Source organism: Macaca mulatta, chromosome 1 (assembly GCF_049350105.2).
Source record: "Macaca mulatta isolate MMU2019108-1 chromosome 1, T2T-MMU8v2.0, whole genome shotgun sequence".
In the NCBI taxonomy this organism is placed as follows: domain Eukaryota; kingdom Metazoa; phylum Chordata; class Mammalia; order Primates; family Cercopithecidae; genus Macaca; species Macaca mulatta.
Window position 1 is genome coordinate 222,634,934 of NC_133406.1, and position 20,958 is coordinate 222,655,891.

Sequence of the window (20,958 nt, forward strand, 5' to 3'; positions counted from 1 at the left end):
CTGGGTTTTTCCAGACAGGGTTAGAGCCTGTCCTCTGGGTGCCTGGAGCACCCTGTGCTTGTCATACTCCTTGCTGCTTGTTATTCTGTTCTGGGTCAATGTCTGTCTCCCCACTAGAGTGCGTGTTCCCTGGAAGTTGGAGCTTTGTCTTTCTTCCACCTAGCCTCAGAACTAGTGTCGCCCAGCCACGCAATAGGGGTTCAATTTCAATGTCTGTTTGTTTTCTTCATTTCTCCCGGCACAGGAAAGCACATAGACCGTCTGTGGAAGAAAATTCCAGAAGACCCTGCAGTGCTGTAGACCTTGCTCCCTTCTTCAACCTTACACCTTGACCAATACCCTCCCATCACCATGCTCCAAACACACCGAGATATTTTTCTCTTTGGATCTATGAACACGCTTAGCTCTTTCCAACCACAGGGACTTTGCATCTGCAGCTTCCCCTGCCTGAAGTCCTTCACTCAGCTTTTTAGCCTGGCTGAGCCCTTTCAGGACTTTCAAGAAGCCTCAGCTCAAATGTCACCCCTCAATCTAAGCTGAGTTCTCTTTTGTTTTGGGCCCCAGCAGTTTGTATATTTTCTTCATAGAGCACCTCACAGTGTATAATTATTTCACATCTTGGTTCACACACTTCTCTTTTCCTCCAACACCCTCACTAGAATGTAAGCACCATGAGGGCAGGGAAGTCTTCTTACCTATTGCTGCACCCAAGAGCCTGGCACACCAGGATTTGCTCAATAAATATTTTCCAAGTGACTGAGTGAATAGATTGGGGGGAAGGGCCCAGGCATCCTCCCCTCCAATCCCTGCCCAAGTTGGAAAGGCTGAAATCTCCAGCCCCACCCTAAGCCCTTCTCTCCCAGCAGAGACCCAAAGAGACAGATCCCACTAGTGGGAGGGAGTCCCCGGCAAGAAAAAGAGAGAGGGAAAAAAAGTGCAACTCTGTGGTTTATGGGAAAATTAAATATTGAACTGAGGAGTAACAGCAGCCAAGGAACAACAACAACAACAACAACAACAACAAAAAGCCCCTGAATGGAACCGCCATCAGTGACAGGAGAGATAAACGTGGCGTCTGTGCTTATATGGGCTGCAATAGACCCTTTTATGTGGCAGCTGCAGAGCTGAATCTAACCTCACCCCCTAACTTGAAAGCAGCCATGGGAGCTCCTGTGCTTGGCGCAGTGGTGAGGGATGGGGGGCCCAGGGTCTAGGTCACTGCCAGAATCTGAGATGGGAACCATTCTGGGTGGAGTGGGTTCATGAAGGATCCCAGTAGCTGCGGGCATCATCCACCCACACCGCCTCCCCTCTGCAGGGAGGTGCCTGGAAGCACCCGCTCACCTGTCTTGCCCCTCCCCTGCCAGCTGTTGTGCTTTCGCAGTGGTAGAAGATAAAATTAACAGCCTCAGCTGGAGGCTCTGGCTGGCTGCTCTGGGTGAACAAGGGGGGTGCTGCAGACGGGGAAGGCAGCCTTCTAGGCAGTGAATCAGTGAAGCTGGACAGAGCAGACCCAACTGAGGCTACTGCTGGTGGAGAAATAAAATGCCACACACCTGTAAAGAAAGGGGTGTTGGGCAGCCCAGGCCACAGGTTTTGTGTTGGATCTAGATTTGTATTCTAGCACTATTTTCAAGACTAGTCCTTTAACCTGGTGGTTCTCCAAGTGTGTTCCCTGGACCACCAGCATCCGAATCATCTGGGAACTTATTAGAAATGCAAATCCTTGATCCCCATTCCAGACCTGCTCAACCTGCGACGGGGTGGGGTCCAGCCGTCCCCACCCTGAGCTTTAACAAGTTCTGAGATTCTAATGCAAGTTCAAGTATGTGGACCACTGCTTTAATCTATGTAAGCTTCAGTTAGTGCATCTCTAAGTGAGGGTCACAAATGAGGGTCTAAATGAGGGTCACTGCACTTGATGATGCAATTATGTGAACTAAGGGCTTGGTTCATAGTAGGTGCTCAGTAAATAGGAGTGAAGATGGTTACTGATAGAAAAAGAAAGGCTTGGGGGAACTGGAGAACCTTAACCAGGCTACCCCAGGCCTCAGCAGAGGGGCACAGGGGAGAGCCCTCTGGAGCCTCCCTGGCCCTATACACTGATTGGGTCAAAGGACTTCAAATCTCCAAAGCTCCACTCCCCACAACCGGTGCAACTGTCTACTCATGCCTTGATTGGCTACTTGTCAATGTCTCCAGTTTTCTGATTGGCTCTCTAGGCCTCTAGGCCCATGCAGACCCTCTCTGAACCTGGAGTTTTGCTGGCTGGAAGCAACCTGCCCCGCAGCCTGTGGGTGGCCACTGCCTGCGACTGCCTCCGCTCTGTAGTTTTTGTGGCAATAGAGAGAATGTGTTTAAGCCCCATGACAGGTGCCGTGTCTGCAGAGATGAAATCTATGGGGTGTAACATGAATCTGTTTTAAATAGCAGCAAAGCTAGCCAATTTGGGGAATGTTTTCAATATATCCGAGAGGTGAGTATTACACACATGGGCAATTTCACCAGGTACCATACTTGCAACTTTATGAGAGAAGCCTCTGGAAGCCCACGGAAGCTTGGGGAGGCAGGTAGGGAGGCACATTCAATAACTGGCCAGTGGCAGAGCACCAGCTCCTTATGAGCTGTTGTTCGTCCTCCCAGCAGAGAGCAGTAGGCTGGGCTTGGAGGCTGTGGGTAGACCCCTCTTCATCTTCCCCCAGTGTCCAAAACCTCTGTCCCTTCCAGGAAAACTGTGTCCCTTCAAACACCAGCCTTGGCTTTCTGAGGCTTAGAACAGAGCTTAACCCTGGCCTTGAAGGCCTAGGGCCTGGGAAACCTGGCTCCGAGGTCACAGCCCTTCTGCTTAGAAGCGGTGTGTCCTCGAGTCCATTGATGGCTTCCTACCCACCCTACCCACCACCCCCCGCCCCCATAGAATGAAGATGGCATGGGTGGCTGTCTCATGCGAGGGTGCTTGTGGGGAATGAAGTACTGTCACTTAGCGAGCAGAAAAGCAATTCTAGTTGTTATGGCTTTTTTAGTTTATTATTGTGTCTGGGGAAAAGGTGTCAACCAAGAGTCAGGGGGCTGAAGATTCTGTCTCAGCTTTGCCGTGGACTTTCTCCATGACTTGGCCATCATTTTCCCCTTCCTGGGTCTCGGTTTCCTCATCCAGACAGTTAGAGGTGTAGAACATGGTGTCAAAGGGCCCACCTGTCCTCTAAATTTCATAGCAGTAAGTGCTCTGAGCCACTCCCAGCCTCTGGACCACCCGCAGTACCACTGGGCCACTCCTGCTGATCTCCCTGCCCCTACCTCCCACCGCACTCACGGCCTGGCTCCGAGCCTTCCTTCAAGCAGGAGATTTCCCGGGGGGCAGTGTGGCCGCCGTCTTTCCTGTCCTTTCAGCATTTTAGGATTGATTTTGTGAGTCAGAGAGCAAGTAAATCATTCTTGCCGCTTGCTCCTCATAAAGCAATTTCCAGGGGAGATGAGGAGTTGTAGAGAAGGGCGTTTTTTGGGAGGGGGATGCATTTTTTTCTCCGTGACATTGTACTCTGCAAATTTCCAAACCTACCAAAAAGTTCAAGTAATTGTACAATGAACATTCATGCACCCATCACTCAGGTTCTGCAATAAACATTGAACTCCATTTGCTTGATTGAATATCTCTTGGATTACATCTTTGTAAAGAGCAGGGTGAGGCAGATCGAGCCCTCATTCCCAATGGAACTCAACTTCTGACCAGAGTGGCAGGACTTGAGAGTGAGGGTGTCTCAGAGACCCAGCGCCTGAGGCCTCTTCCTCTGGCCTTGCCATGACCCAGGTGTTGGGACCTGGAATGCACTTTTGTTCTCTAGGAAATACTCTCTCCACACTCACTCCTGCTCCCCACACACAGGCTGCTGCAGGGAGCGTCCCCTGGCCCGTCTGGCTCTTCAGGCATCCTGGCTATGGGCTCCCCATATCTGATGGATGGATGGCACTGGATTCAGGGTCTCTCCTTCCCTCTCTGCCTGTAGCCAAGTCAAGTGGACAGTGGGTGAGCAGGGCCCCTGGCAGCCTGGAGGAGAGATGGCCCTTTCCTCACCACTTCCTGCTTCCTCAGGACTGGGCACAGCAGTAGACCTTCCATGGGCTCAGGGACAGGGCTGACGATTGTATCATGGTTCTGACACCTACCAGCTGGGTGACCTTGGCAAGCCACTTATTCCTGCTGCACCTCAGTTTCCTCATGTGATTTGTTATTTTTTAAATTTAGTTTAGGATTTTTTATTTTTTTTGGTAGAGATGGGGTCTCCCTATATTGTCCAAGCTGGTCTTGAACTTCTGGGCTCAAGAGATCATCCCATATCAGCCTTCCAAAGTGCTAGGATTATAGGAATGAGCCACAGTGCGCTTGGCTACAGTTTCCTCATCAGTGAAATGGGGTCATCATAAGATCTACTTTCTAGGGTTCTTGTGAGCACTATATAAATTATGTAGACCCACACCTGATACCTACCAAGTGATGAATAAAATGTCAGCTGTGGTTAGTGCTGTTGTGGTGAGGGCAGTTGTGGTGATTGCTGTTGTGGTGATTGTTGTGGTGAGTGCTGTTGTATTGAGTGCTGTTGTGATTGTTGTTGTGATTGCTGTTGTGAGTGCTGCTGTGGTGATTGTTGTTGTGGTGAGTGCTGTTGTGATGATTGTTGTGATTGCTGTTGTGGTGAGTGCTGCTGTGGTGATTGTTGTTGTGGTGAGTGCTGTTGTGATGATTGTTGTGGTGATTGTTTTTGTGGTGATTGTTGTGGTGATTGCTGTTGTGGTGATTGTTATGGTGATTGCTGTTGTGGTGATTGTTGTGGTGAGTGCTGTTGAGTGCTGTTGTGATTGTTGTTGTGGTGAGTGCTGTTGTGGTGAGTGTTGTGGTGAGTGTTGTTGTGGTGATTGCTGTTGTGGTGATCGCTGTTGTGGTGAGTGTTGTGGTGATTGTTGTTGTGGTGAGTGCTGTTGTGATTGCTGTTGTGGTGATTGCTGTGGTGATTGCTGTGGTGGTGATTGCTGTTGTGGTGATTGTTGTGGTGATTGTTGTTGTGGCAACTGCTGTTGTGGTGAGTGCTGTTGTGGTGATTGTTGTGGTGATTGCTGCTGTGGTGATTGTTGTTGTGGTGAGTGCTGTTGTGGTGAGTGCTGTTGTGGTGATTGCTGTTGTGATTGTTGTTGTGAGTGCTGTTGTGGTGATTGTTGTGGTGAGTGCTATTGTGGTGATTGTTGTTGTGGTGAGTGTTGTGGTGAGTGCTATTGTGGTGATTGTTGTGGTGATTGTTTTTGTGGTGAGTGTTGTTGTGGTGATTGTTGTTGTGGTGAGTGCTGTTGTGATTGCTGTTGTGGTGATTGTTATGATTGTTGTGGTGAGTGCTGTTGTGGTGATTGTTGTGGTGAGTGCTGTTGTGGTGAGTGTTATTGTGGTGATTGTTGTGGTGATTGTTTTTGTGGTGAGTGTTGTTGTGGTGATTGTTGTTGTGGTGAGTGTTGTGGTGGTGATTGCTGTTGTGGTGAGTGTTGTGAGTGTTGTTGTGGTGATTATTGTGGTGATTGCTGTTGTGGTGATTGTTGTTGTGGTGAGTGCTATTGTGGTGACTATTGTGATTGTTTTTGTGGTGAGTGTTGTTGTGGTGATTGTTGTAGTGAGTGCTGTTGTGGTGATTGTTGTGGTGATTGCTGTTGTGGTGATTGTTGTTGTGGTGAGTGCTGTTGTGGTGATTGCTGTTGTGGTGATTGCTGTTGTGATGCGTGCTGTTGTGATGATATGTTACTCCCTGCTCCTTCTCATGCCTTGGGTTACTGCCATGCAGGGTTCCCCCCTCTTGCCATGCTTTTCTGCCCCTGATTGTTGCCTACAGAGCTCCTTCTGCCTGCAGCACCTCCTGTCCTATCTCTCCACCCACCTGCTAGACCCAGCTCCATGCCACCTCCTCCATGAAGCCTTCCTGATGCCCTCCTCTGGAGGAGACTCCCTCCTGGGAACTTCCTCATCTCTTAGCTTGCACCTTAGTCCTCCCCCATCATCCCTATTTTTCTTCTGCTGGAATTCTGGAAACCTGTGCCCTTTTCTCTCTCACCTATCATTCATGGACTCCTTGAAGGCCAACTGGACCTTATGTCCCAGAGCAGAGAGGCCAAGCTCTGGCTTCAGAGAGAGAGAGGCTTAGACGCTCCATTTGGTCACTCCCTAAGCCATGCAGTCTTGGGCAAGTTGCTTCTTCTCTCTGAGCCTCAGTTTCCTCTTCTGTAAAATGGGAATAACAAGAATGACCACCTCAGTAGCTGTTGTGAGAATTAAACCAAAGAAAGCTCTTAAAGAACTTAGTAGGATGCCTGGCACTCAGTGAGCACTCAATCAGTGCTAGTTTTTGTTATGAAAATTATTGTGATTATCGCTCCTAGGGAGTGAGTGAAGTCTTCCGTCTCAGAGTTGGTGGTTTTCAAGCCCAGATTGCCTGACTTGGGAGCTTCTCTACAGCACATGAGCTTCTCATATGCAGATGGAGAAACTGAGTCCAGGGATTCACTGCAAGTTGGCAGCAGAGTCAGGGCTGCTGAGTTTCAGGCCAAGCCAAATTGCAGTGTGATCTTGGCCTCAGTCTCCCCTTCTGTACCTGAGGCGGTGGGATCACCTCTCTCTCCCTAAGAGTGCCTGTGGGCAGCATTCCTACAGGGGCAGCTATGGCCTCCTCACGCTATGATCCCTGCTCTCCCAGCTCCTGATACAGCTCTGTTAACACCTGTAACTTCCACTTCCTGCCTGCCCCTTAAATCACTGGGCCCGAGGCACTGCAGTTTCAACAGCCACATATCACTAGTAATTAAGGGGCCTTTCCCAGGGAGGGGAAGTTTACCTTCTGCTGGAGCCACTAAATCCAGCTCCCAGGGGTGGAGAGGAGAAAGCATCGTACTGACCTCACACTTGTCAAGGTTTAATGATGCACCTGCAGGCCAGCTCTGGCGGGGCCTGGGAGGCTGATGCCGATCTGACTCTGGAACAAGAGGGGAGCCCTGGTATGTGAGACACAGAAGATCCAAGGAGTTGGTGAGGGCACCAGGGGGCTTCAGACACCTGCCTAGATAATTCCAGAAGCAGAAGAATCTCTTCAGTTGGCTCAGGAGGGCTCAATGAGCCATCTCATGAGAGGCTATAGAGAAGCTCCCAAGCCAGGCAATCCGGGTTTGAAAACAAATTCTGTCACTCACTGTGTGACCTTGGGCAAGTTACTTAACCTCTCTGGGCCTCAATTTCTTCATTTATTAAAATAAAAATAATAGAAGTATACATCTCCTAAGGATTGTGAGGATTAAATGAATTTATATATTTAAGTGCCTGGAGCAACTTTTGGTACCTTGTAACTGAGAACTTCATTGCTATTAGATTGTATCCTTGCTGCCCTATATCAAAATGAATTTATAATTTGTATAGCTACCTGAAGGGAGGTGGGACTCTCTCAGTGCTCCCCCCACAGCAGGTGCATAGTAGGTGCTCACAAATATTGCTTGAATCAAAGGATTTTTAAATGTGAGAAATGAATGAGCAAGTGGTCTGTTTCTGCCCTAGGCTCCAAGTTCCCTTGGAGAGGGGCTGATGACAAGTGGCTAGCTCTATTCCCCAGGGACAAGATGCACCAAAAACTGCTTAACTGGGCTGTCTGCTTCATCCAGTCACAATAATGGGTCAGAGGTTTCAAAGGCCTCGCTTCCCTCCCCAGCTCAGGGCCTCAGGTCCCCATGGAAGGAGAGCGGCAATCAGAGAATATTCAGATTCAAACTCTAGCCTTCCTTTTATTAGCAGACTCAGTTTTCTTCTCTGTAAAATGGGGATACAGATCCCCACCCCACTGACTTCCAGGACTTTCGGGAGGCCCTTGATCCAGAGATCCATATGGCTACCACATTGTCCCACACTCAGAGATCTGGCTGTCCCTCTGTTTTCCTGGCAGCTTCATGGAGTGGGAAAGTCAAGGGCTCTGGTCCCAGAAGACCTGAGCTCCCATCTCAGTGCCACTCACTGCTGTGGGACAGTGGGCATGTCTCCTGACCTCTGTAGGCACTCATACTGAGGCACCACAGGCTCTGCCCTGCAGGCTGTAGGGGGATTAGAGGGACAGCTGATGGAACGAGTTGGGCCTGTTCCTCGGTGAGGGTGGGCTATGGTCAAGGGCATTTCTTTGCAGAACTGTGTTCAGAGAGGGAGGAAGGGAGGGTTCTAGAAGCCTGTCCAGGAAGCAGTCAGCAGGCTTGGACCTTTGGGGCTGAGGCTGGGAAGTGACCGTCCTTGCTAGATGACCCAGTTAGCTTCAAAATGCTCCTCCGAGCCCCAAACCCATCTGTCTGTCCCCTCTCTAAACTGGCACTCAGCTGGTGACCTCAGCTGGCTGGGAGGCCCGTGGCAGGCAGGTGAGCAGCATGGGTGTCCTTCCTCCAGCTCCCTGACCAGGTCCAGGCACTCAAGACGACAGTGGCCGGTCTCTGAACATGCTCACGTCCAGCTCAAGGGCCCCTGACCACTCCCACCTCAGTCCTGTGGGCCGCATCCCCCACTCCAGCCAGCTTGTGGTAGCTCAGCCCAGCCAGCTGTCTCAGGCCCCCTACTTCTCAGTCTGCTGCCCCCCTCAGAAGCTCTGGCTGGCAGGGAGGAAGCCTGTAGAGGTCCGCACGCCCTAGCCTCTCCACCCCAGCGGCCCATTTTCTGCAGTTGCTGGCTGCTGAGTGAGATCACATGGTTGCATTGGAACCTTCTCAGAGGACCATCTCCATCCAGTGCCAGGTCCACCGTGTCTCCACATCTGTTCCCATCTTTCCAATTGGTCCCCATGTCCTGTGGCTTCTGCTTGGAAAGGCTACTCTTATGTCCGGCCACTACATTTATTGTCCTGAGTTGGCTCCTATTGTCTCTGTTCTAACTTCCTGCCCTGCCCTAACAATGATGCCAGCATCTGGGCCAAGCACTTTCTGTATGCCTGAAGGTGCCATTTTATTTATTCCTTGAGACAGCCTGTGGGGTAAAAAGCATGATTACCCCCAGTTTCCAAAGGAGGAAACTGAGGCTTGGAAAGAAAAAGTCACAGCAAGATGGTGGAGGAGGTGTGATTGGACTCCGGGCTGCTGGCTGCATCCTCTTTCCTGACCACCTTTGCCAGCATCCGGGGTGGGAGGCCAGAGATGTCACTGCCTGGCTTTGAGAGCTCCCACAGGGCCATTGTCACTTCTCACAGTTCTGACCCTACCCTCAGCCCCACTGACACTTATAGGGTGAGGGCTGGAGCCACACGGGTAGGAAATAAGAACAGCTTTCCTCCCCAAGAACACTCACTGTGAGCTAGTGACACAGCCCTTTACTTGTCTGTTACATTTCAAGTCCCAACAGGTGCTACTGTAACCCCTATTCAGCAAAAAGGGACACCGAGGTCTAGGGAGATAAAATAAACTTCCAAAGGCCACATTCCAGTGAGAGGTAGGGGAGCATAGTGGCTGGGTCCCTGGGTGCGGAAGGCAGCCTGCGTGGGTTTGAATTCTAGTTCTGTGTCCTTGGGCACATTTTATAACCCCTTAGTTTTCACGCTTGTAAAATGGATAAAGTAATAACAGAACTGACCTTAGAAAACTGTTATAAATGATATAGCAGGTGTTAAGCAGAACAGTGCTTGGTATATAGTAAATGTTCAATAAACATTAACCATAGCCTGGCATGGTGGCTCACGCCTGTAATCCCAGCATCTTGGGAGGCCGAAGTAGGTGGACCATCTGAGGTCAGGAGTTCAAGATCAGCCTGGCCAACATGGAGAAACACTGTCTCTACTAAAAATACAAAAATTAGCTGGGCGTGGTAGTGCGCGCCTATAATCCTGGCTGCTCCGATGAGGCACAAGGATGACTTGAACTCAGAAGGTGGAGGTTGCAGTAAGCTAAGACAGCACCACTGCACTCCAGCCTGGGTGACAGAGTGAGACTGTCTCAAATAAATAAATAAACAAACAAGCAAACATTAACCACTTTTATTACTATCAGTTGCAGAACCTGGTAGAAAAGTCATGTCTGAATCCAAAGCACACACCCTTAGCCATTCCTCAACTCTCTAAGGAAGTAAACTACATTTATGGTCAAGCTGACTTACTAGAGATATCATTCTCAAATGGGGGATTATCTGGCCTTCACCTTGTCTAGTTTGGAGGTGCTGGGCGTCTGCATGTCACTCACCCAGAGTGGTAAGAAGGGGTGCAGGCAGGGGGAGAGGTCTTGGGGATGGGCTTGTCTAGCCTTTTGCCTGGGGGTAAGAGTAGCCTAGGCCTGGTCCTCAGACCCCGCGGGTTTCTGGGGTAAGAGGTGGAAGCTCGTGTTCATACCTTCTCCCTCTCAGTGCTCTGGGAATTCTCTGCAGCTCTGGCCTGGATCCCAGCCAGCCCATGCCTCCCTCCACAGCCTCCTTGCTTCCCCTGTGGAGCAGCAGCCTGCCTCCCTGGAGTCTGTGGCCACAGTAATCGCCTGGGGCCAGTTAATGTAATTAGCCCAAGTCTGGCAGGTGGTTCATCCACTCAGGCTCTAAGACAGAGGAAGGAGCTGATCATTTTCCACCCAGCACGCATCCTGGGAAAGGAGGTAGCTGAGGCTCTGAATCTTGCCTTTCTGGGGATTTCCCAGGGATCTCAGACTGGCAGCCTCCCTCCATTGACCTACCCTGCCCCTTGGACCACCATACACACCATTGTGTGGTGGCTCTGCTTGGAAGAAGCCTCACTTCCCCTACAGCTGTCCTGTGCACAGACAGCCTTCTTGAAAGGGAATTCTGCAAACCGAACTCTGCTTTCCCATTGCTGTCCCCCAGAGAAGCACAGTGGTGTTACTTCTGTTTTGCTCAGGCCTACAGGAGATCAGCAGGCCTCTGAGAGGTGTGAGGTCTGCGCTCAGCCCTCAGATCTCCCTAGCTCACTTGGAGGTATACAGGATTCTTCTTCCCAAGTCAAAAGAGGTTCTTCCAGCCTAGCCAACAGAGTAAGACCCTGTGTCTACAAAAATTTTTAAAAATTAGCCAGGTATGGTGGCACACGCCTATAGTCCCAGCTACTAGGGAGGCTAAGGCAGGAGGATTGCTTGAGCCTAGGAAGTTGAGGCTGCAGTGAGTCATGGTTGCACCACTGCACTCCAGCCTGGGTGACAGAGTGAAAAAAAAAAAAAAAAGAGAGAGAGAAGTTCTTGACACTCTGATTATTGGTCCTGGAAATTTGCTGCTTTTTCCAGAGGGGAGTGCCAGGCTGGGATTCCAGAGAATCACGTTCAAGAATCTGGTCTTAGAAAGCAAGAATCCAGCTCTCCAGAAATCCAAGGTTCTGGCCAGGCCTCCTGGAAGTAGACTCAGACTTCATCACCCCCAGGACCTTCTGTACTCTCTTTTCCTCTGGGAACCCTCAGCAGTCCCAGGGTAAGTTTCTTTTAAGGGGAAACTTCAAGAAACTAAACAGGAGAATTTCCTGTGAAACTCATTGCCTAAAGTCACATAGCTGGAGAGTAAGAGCCAGGCTGGAGGTGGCAGATGGTTAGAAAAGCACCAGACATACACAGAGATAGACATATAGAGCAGTGAAACAGAATGGAGTGTCTAGAAATAAACTTGCACTTTTACAGTCAATTGATTTTCGACAAGGATGCCAAGATAGTTCAATGGGGATAGAATAGTGTGTTCAACAAATGGGGCTGGGACAACCAGACATCCACATGCAAATGATGAAGTTGGACCCCTCCCTCACACCATACATAAAAATAAACTTGAAATGCATTATAAACCTAAATGTAAGAGCTAAAACTATACAAACTCCTAGAAGAAAAATACAGGAGTAAGTTGTGACATTGAGTTAGGCAAAGTCTCCTTACATATGACACAGAAAGCACAAGTGACAAAAGGAAAAATAGATAAACTGGATTTCATTGACATTAAAACATTTTGTCCTTCACAGGACACCATGAAGAAAGTGAAAAGACAATCTACACAATGGGAGAAGAATGTGCAAATGATATACCTGATAAGGGACTTACATGTAGGTCAGATAGAGAACTCTTACAATTCAATCATAAAAAGACAAATAAGGCCATTGAAAATTGCCAAAGGCTCTGAATAGATATTTCTCCAAAGAAGATGTCCAAATGGCCAAGAAGCACAGGAAAGGATGTACAGTGTCATTGGCCCTGAGGGAAATGCCAATCGAAGCCACAAAGAGATATCACTCCACATCCACTAGGATGGCTATATTTAAAAAGACAGATAGTAACAAGTGTTGACAGAGATGTGGAGAAGATGGGACTCATATGCAGCTGGTGGGAATATAACACAGTGCAGCCACTGTGGAAAGCTGTCTGGAAAGTTCCTCAGAAGTTTAAATGCAGAGTCATCGTTTGACTCAGCAGTTCAACTCCGAGGATACACACCCAAGAGAACTGAAACTATATGTTCACACAAACACTTGTACATGAATGTTTATAGCAGCGTTGTTCATAATAGCCAAAACGGGGAAACAACCCAGATTTCCATCCACTGATGAATGTGTAAACAAAACATGATCTATCCGTACAATGGAACATTATTCAGCATTGAAAAGGAATGAAGTACTGGTACCTGCTACAATATGGATGAACCTCGAAGACATTATGTAAAGCAAAAGAAACTAGCCACAAAAGACCACATATTGTATAATCTCATCATATTAAATACCCAGAACCAGCAAATCTATAGAGACAGAAAGGGTGTTTGTGGCTGAGGAGAGGATGGACGATGTTGGGTGGTGCGTAACTGCTGATGTGTACAGGGTTTCTTTAGAGAACAATGAAAATGTTTTAAAATTGATTGTGGTGGTAAAGGCACAACTCTGTGAATATGCTAAAACCACTGTCTTGTACACTTTAAATGAGTGAATTGTATGTTATATGAATTGTATCTCATATAAAGTGGTATGAATAAAACCACTTTTTTAGAAAAAACAAAGGGCCGGGCGTGGTGGCTTATGCCTGTAATCCCAGACTTTGGGAGGCTGAGGCGGGAGGATCACTTGAGGTCAGGAGTTCAGAACCAGCCTGGCCAACATGGAGAAACCTTGTCTCGACTAAAACTAGAAAAATTAGCCAGGCATGGTGGTGTATATCTGTAATCCCAGCTACTTGGGAGGCTAAGGCAGGAGAATCTCTTGAGCCCGGAAGTCAGAGGCTGCAATGAGCTGAGATCGTGCCACTGCACTCCAGCCTGGGGGACAGAGCAAGACTCTGTTTCAAAACAAAACAATACAAAACAAAACAAAACTGAACAGATAAAACACAAGGAAAAACGCACCAGGCACACTTAATAAAAATCAGTAGAACATACTGAAAAAAGACAAACCAACCAGAAACATCATGTAAAGTTCATTAACATCTGTTCTTTGGGGTGGAAGCTGTGTTTCCTGGCTCCAGACTTGCAAAGCATATAGTGTGGTTTGGTGCCACTGTGGCCTCAGGTTCCAAAAGTCTACTTCATCTGCCAACCTCACTTGGAAGCTTCCATAAGAGAGACAGGGATCCCGAAGTAGAGCATTTTATTAATGTGTATCCATACTTTATGAGTCTGGGCTTCCCATTCATTGGTAAACTTCTAGAGGAGCAGAGAAGTTAACATGCAGGATGGCTATATACCCCTGCCCTGCCACGCGCTGGCTGGGTGATGTAGGGAAGTGACATCACCTCTCAGTTTCTTCACCTGCTAAAGAGAAAGTGATAGTACTCACCTTGCAGAGCTTCTGTGAGTGTTCAGTGAGTTAACACAACAAGAGTTTAGCACAGCACCTGCATATTAGTCAGTGTCCAACGAAGGGTGACCCACGGGGTTGGGAGCAGAGAGTATCAGCTTCAGATTCAGACAGGGAATCCTGGTGTGCTACATCCCGACTCAGTTACTGCTGTGGGTTGAATTATGTCCCTGAAGATGATGTGTTGAAGTTCTGACCCGCAGAACTTATTTGGAAATAATGTAACCTTATTTGGAAATAGGGTCCTTGCAACTGTGCTAAAGGTAAGATGAAGTCACACTGGATTAGGGTGAGTCCTAATTCAATGACTGATGTCCTTATAAGGAGAAAATCTGTTGAGGTGGGCACAGTGGCTCATTGCCTGTAGCACTTTAGGAAGCCAAGGTGGGTGGATTGCTCGAACTCAGGCATTTGAGGCCACCCTGGGCAACAGAGCAAGACTCTGTCTCACACAAAAAAAGAGAGAGAGAAGAAGAAGGAGAATGAGGGGGAGGAGAAGAAGGAGGAGGAGGAAGAGGAGGAGGAGGAGGAGAAGAAGAAGAAGGAGGAAGAGGAAGAGGAGAGGAGAAAAAGAAGAAGAAGAGCAAGAAGAAGAAGAAGAGGAGGAGGAGGAGGAGGAGAAGGGAGGGGAGGGGGAAAGGGAGGAGGAGGAAAGAAGAAAGAAGGATTAGGAGAAGGAGAAGAAGCAGAAGCAGGAGCAGGAGCAGGAGCAGGAGCAGGAGCAGAAGCAGAAGAAGCAGCAGAAACAAATCTTAACACAGGAACAGGAACACAGAGCCAGAGAAAGAAGGCCACATGATGAGAGAGGCAGAGATCAGCATCTATAAGCCAGGGAACTCCAAGGATCGCCAGCAACACCAGAGGCAAGGGGAGGGACAAGGACGGATTTTTCCCTTGCATGGGGAGCATGGTCCTACTGACACCTTGATTTTAGGCTTCTGGGACTAGCACTGTGAGACAACACATTGCTGTGGTTTTAAGCTAAGCAGTTTTCAGTCATTTGCTATGGGCAGCCCCAAAAACTAGTTTTCTCCTCTGTACCACAAAGGTATTTCCCTTAGAGAATATGAGTCCATGAGTCCCTTAGAGAATGTGAAGCAAGGACCTTGTCTTGTTGTCAGTGTATCCACATCACCTAGAATTGTGCTTGGCACCTGGGGGATGCTCAGTAAGTCATTGAATCACTGGCATGAATGAATGAAGCCCCTATAGTTCACCTCTTTTGAATGTTACCTTCTCAGAGGTGCCACACTGACCTAGAACAGCCCCATCCCTGATGGGTTGTTCCTGACATTGTTTTACCACCCACTGACATCCTATTTGTCTCCCCATCTCTTCACTTGCTCATCTTCTGCCTCCCCTACTGCACTGTCTGTGAGGGCCAGTTTTTTTTTTTGTTTGTTTGTTTTTTTGCCCTTCTTGTTCATTGCAAACTCCAGTGCACACAACAATGCCTGCAATGTACTAGGTGCTCAATAAATATATGTTAAATGAATGAACACACAAATGAATAAATGAAAATTAGAATGTCCATGCATGTGAGCATCCAAGTCACCTTATAACATATTTGAACAAAAAAGACGTTCTGATATCCTCTGTTACCAGAAAGGAAATTCAATACTAGACTGTCCATGTCAAAAGTAGACACTAATTGGGATTTGGACCCAGGTCTGCTGGAATCCAACTTCAGTGCTCCTTTCAAAGGGTCTGAGAAGTAGGGGAGGTGCTGGAGAGTAGTGGATGAGAGAACCAAAAATGGGGATGGGGACAGGAATGGAGGCAAGGACACAGACATTCTGTCTTCCTCCTAGACTCCTACTATCGCGAAAGGCAAACAGCCCCACCCATCCATCGGAATTCGTTGTTGTTGTTTGGTTTTATTGGTTTGGTTTGGTTTCATTTTTTGAGACAAGGTCTCACTGTTGCCCAGGCTAGAGCGCAGTGGCATGATCTCAGCTCACTACAGCCTTTACCTCCCAGGCTCAAGAAATCCTCCCACCTCAGCCTCCTGAGTAGCCGGGACTACAGGTACGTGCCACCACAGCTCAGCTAATTTTTTGTAGAAATGGGATTTCCCCATGTTGCCCAGGCTGGGCTAGAACTCCTGGGCTCAAGAGATCCACCCACCTCAGCCTCCCCAAGGTACTGGGATTACAGATGTGAGCCGCCATGCTAGGACCATCGGAGTTTTTGAGCAACCTAGTTAGGGCTCAGTCTTAAAGAAGTCCCCACCCTCTGCACTCTGTCCCCACTCCAGTGCTTGTTTGAGGTTTGTGTGACTCATGGTCAAAGGGAGGGAAATTTCCTTTGGGAGTTAAGGCTGCTGTGTAAGTACCTCCTTTGGGCTCAGGCAGACCTGGTGGGATGCCCCACTCCTGCCCATCCTGCTCTGTCACTCACGTAGACGTGCCCCTTAAACTCTCGGAGCCTCTGCTCCATCATCCCTAAAATAGAGATGACCAGGGTCACATCCAAGGGCTTTTGCGAGGGATTAACTCTAGGTTGAACCCTGAGCTCAATGCTGGCATGCAGAAGGTGGTTTTGCTTTTTAGCTTTGGGTTGAAAGGGCCCCACTTGGTGGCAGAGAAACCCTGCCCCTTGGCATTCCAGAGGAGCCAGAAGTGCAGAGTCTTTTAACTTTGGTGAGGATGGGGGTGGGGTGCCTGGCTCTCACAACATTTAATTGATTGTAACAGCGCACCCTCAACACGCTCCCTCCTCCTAACCTGCACCCCCAGAAGAACCTTCAAAATCCTTCCATGACTGTGTATAATGCGTTCCTGGGGCCCAGCACGCAACTTTCAAATTGGCTTACAATTTATCTGCAGCTCGGATAAAAACATTTTAATGACTGTGTGCAGCATATACCCTTGGTGTCACCCACGGGGCTCCCAAATGTCTTTCCCCACCACATAGTGGGATGTTATAGGCGTGAAATTACAGCTGCACTCACGTTTTCATCTGCACCCGGAGGCCTCTGGAAATGGCCGCGTTAGAATGTGCTGAATGTGGACGTGTGGATGGCAGACTGGGGTGCTGGGCTGTCTGGCGGAACTGCTCTGTGCTTTGAGGCAGGTGGGCCCTGGGCCGTCCCCAGCTCCTCAGCTCTCCTTCTCCCCACTGTCCTGAGAGCTTCCCATCGACCTCCAAATCAGGGAGAGGCTGTCTTGCCTCAATTTGGCTGTAGCGGCCCTTGGGGTCCCATGTGGCTCAAAAGAGACCCCAGCGTTCGATGACCTCCGTTCGCTTAAAGGGAGGTTCTTTGTGTGTGAACACAATCCCACAGATGAACCAAAGCAATGAGTTGGTTTTAATTTTTGAAACCTGCCCTGAAACATATTTGAAGGAGACATTCACAGAGATTGGTCTAATTGTGCCTGGTTTGTATCTGACCCAACTACTATTTGTCGTAAGAGATACTATTTCTTGATCATCCAGAATGTGCCAAGCCTCAGGCCCAGAACATTCTGTTCTATAGATTATCTCATTTAACCCTCCAACCTCGGCCAAGTCCCATGCCCCTCTGAGCCAGGTCTGTGCAATGGGCTCGCTGTGGTGCCTGCCTCCAAGGCCCACGTGGTCGATGGGTTACAGGAGATGTTGTATGAGAAACACTCAGCCATGCCCCCTCCTCCAGTCCTCCTCTCACCATTCAGGACCTTGGTGAGCTACAGAAGCCACGCTGCTCTGGCACAAAGATCACCCCCACCCTACAAGGCCTGGAGCAAATACCTTCTCTTCCCTGGGCCTCAGTCTCCTCATCTGTGAGTTAGGGATGATAGTAAACCCCATGCTCCGATCTGCAGTGAGGATTGGGTGATGTCCTCAATGTGAAAGCCCCTCTGAAAGTGCTCAAATCGGGCAAGTGTGAGGCATTGCTGTCATCATGACAGTTGGGAAATATCCTGACTCCTTCCATAGGTGAGTGGTGCCAGGACACGCAGACCTTTGGGGAAGAAGCCCAGAGAAGGTGAGTAAGCAGAGACCCCTGTCCCTGCCGCTCCCAGAGACACTCCCTGGCTTCCAGGCCACCGCGGTGCATGAAGCTGTGTTCCCAGAACAGTCATTCCTCAGACTAGTGCAGGGCTTTTCGGAGCTGTGAATGGGGGGCTTCTCTCTGCTGGGGCCAAAACCAGGGGCAAGAGGCAGGCAGCTACAGCTGTGCCCAGGAGTGGGCAAACCAGAGACAGTGATAATAAAAACAACAGAGTCCAAGTAACTGAGCTCTTCAATGATATTCTTGATGGGCTAGGTGTTCTGCAAACTTCATCTACTTTAAGCCTCGCAGCCACCCTAGGAGGGAAGCATCTCCATTCCTATTTTACAGATGGGGAAATTGAGGCCCACAGAGGAAAATGGGCCTGAGTTCACAGAGCACAACTGAGATTGGGACCTAAACCAATATGTCCTTAACTTGTATGCTAAGAAATCGGGGCCGGGGGGGATCCTCCTGTGTTTGGGGTGAGGTGAGAAGTGGGAGGAGGGAGGAAAAATACATTTGCATATGGGTAAGAGTATAGGCATAGTTGTAGATATGTATAATATCGAATAACCATCAATATATAGATACACACAGAACTAGTATTTTGGGAAATACTTAGAGATTTAGATCAGTGGTCCTCAAAGTATAGCCCCTGGACTAACAGCAGCAGCATCCCCTGGGAACTTGTGAGAAATGCATATTCTTAGGCCCCACCCCAGCCCAGCTGAGTCAGAAGCTGTGGCGGTGGGACCCAGCCATCTGTATTTAACAAGCTCTCCAGCCAGTTCTGCTGCATGCTCAAGTTTGAGAAGTGCTGGTTTAGATCATGAGACTTGGACTTAGAAAGCTGTTAGAACCCAACAAGTCACTTCTCCCCGCTAAGCCTCGGTCTCCTCATAGAATGGGGATCATAAAGTCCTTCAGTTCACAGGGCTGTCATGAGGATACTAAAAGGTAACACACGTGAAGCCAGAGGCTCACACGTTGTCAGGCACATGCACGTGTCCAGGGAGGGACGGGAGACGTGTCAGCTACCATATCAGTTCCCATGAGCATAGCGAGCCAAGGTGGATCTGCTCCACTGGGGGACAGCTGGGCTGGGAAGACCAACGGCAAGCACAGTAAACTCTGAGCAGTGGCCAGCAGAGGATGGGCTGTGATGGGCGGGTGCAATGCCAGGGAAAATCCTGCCAGGAAAGCCCTGAATTTCCAGGGGTCACCCTTACCCTGCATCTGAAAGTGCCAGGGTGGAAGGTAGGGGTTGCATCACTAGCTTTGCCCCTGCCCGGCCCCTCCTGGAAGACTCAGCTGCCTGCAGAGTCCATGGAGCCCCATCAGACCGCTCGGTAAGTGGAACTACAGCAGCTGCTCCCTCCTTCCCAACGCTCTGGTCTCTGGTGACTGCTGCCTCCCACAGGGAGTGTTCCTGATTTCCAGGCAGTGACACAGAAGGAGAGGAAAAGTCTCAGGCACTGAGCCTGCCAGGAGCACACTCCCTTGCTTAGCAGAGACCATCAGGCCAGTTGTGCAACCTGAGTCAGTACCACGAGATCGCTCTGTGCCTCAGTTTCCTCACCTAGTGGATGGAATAAGAGACTCACAAGTGTCAGAGCTGGGAGGGAGTGTAGGATTATCTGTCAACCCTCTGATGATACATGATATGCTTTGGCTGTGTCCCAACTCAAATCTCATCTTGTATTGTAGCTCCCACCACTCCCCTGTGTTGTAGGAGGGACCCAGTGGGAGATAACTGAATCATAGGGGTCGGTCTTTCCTGTGCTATTTCTCATGATAGTGAATAAGTCTCACAAGATCTCATGGTTACATAAATTTCCCTGCACAAGCTCTCTTCTCTTGTCTGCTGCCGTGTGAGACGTGCCTTTCACCTTCCACCATGATTGTGAGACCTCCCCAGCCATGTGGAACTGTGAGTTCATTAAACCTCTTTCTTTTGCAAATTGCCCAGTCTTGGATATGTCTTTATCAGCAACGTGAAAATGGACTAATACAGTACAGATGGGAGAAATCAAGGCCACAGAGGGAGAATAACCTGCTCAGAGTTCTTTGGTGAAGTAATGGGAAGTGTGGGCCTCATGGAGGGATGGATTTTGAGGACTCTGGCCTTGCTTGAAGGCACCTTAGAGTGAGGCCTTAGCACAGCATCTTCACTGCCTCCAGCAGTGTGACAGAGCTGGCCCTGGAGTCAAGACGCCTGAGTCCCAGTGCAACACTGAGCTGCCTGATATCATAGGAGGATTTTGTGAACTTGGCTGTGTGACTTTAGGCAAGTTGCTTGCTTTCTCTGTGATCCATTTCTGCATCTGCAAAATGGAGTTAATGTGAGCATGTACCCTCGGGTTGGTTGTGAGGACTAAATGATGTAATACATGTAAAGCCCTCAGCCCAATAGCTGCAGAGGGGCCTTCCCTGAGTCCCCTCCCTATGCTAGCAGCCACCCACCTGCAGTCACTCTTTATCCCTTTACTCTGCTTTATTTTCTTCCAGCATGTTGCACGCTCTTTTCAATTCATCTATGAGTGTGTTTTATGCTTGTCTCCTGCAAAATCTCTATAGATAAGTATTTGTCCTATAAAAAGTTTGGGTCCATTCCCTGCTATCTCATCGGTAGGTGCTGGATACATTGTGATGCATAAATGGTTGATTAAGTACATGTCTCCCATCAGACTGGGAGTTCCTTGATGGTGCAAACTGAGTTATGTCCCTCCTAGGTTCCCTGGTGTGGCCAACCCAGAGCCAGGCACCCAAACGCTGCTAGTTCCTCTATCAGAGAAGCTGACTGGTGCATGAGTAACTGCGAGAGAGGGGCTTTTCCTGGCAACGCCACCTCCTGCATTGTGGCTCCATTGGGAAGCCAGAACCACCACTGGCACACTGCAGGAATCAATGTCCCTCTGGAGGTCTGGCCTTTGGGGGTTTTCAATTTCCCCAGAAGCAGCGGCTTTCAGCGGGGCCTTTATGCTTTCATTGATTGCCTGTGTACCACAGCTTTGTTTCCCTGATAAATATTATTTGATAAGAAAACTGGAGAACACAGAGTCTAGAGTCAAGGCCAAGTCCCCAGCATCCTTGCAATAGAGCCGGAATCCAAAGGTGTGTATCTGACAAGAACATTAGAGCCGGTGGGGGCTTCTGAGAATGCGCAGAGCAGCATTCTTGCTTTACACTTGGGGAAACTGA

The 20,958-nt window shown here is 49.1% G+C and overlaps 1 protein-coding gene across 3 annotated transcripts in view; it reads right to left on the bottom strand.

The window, feature by feature from the left end:
* The window catches only part of IGSF21 (immunoglobin superfamily member 21), a 271,522-nt gene that overhangs the window by 24,405 nt on the left and 226,159 nt on the right, over positions 1–20,958 (bottom strand).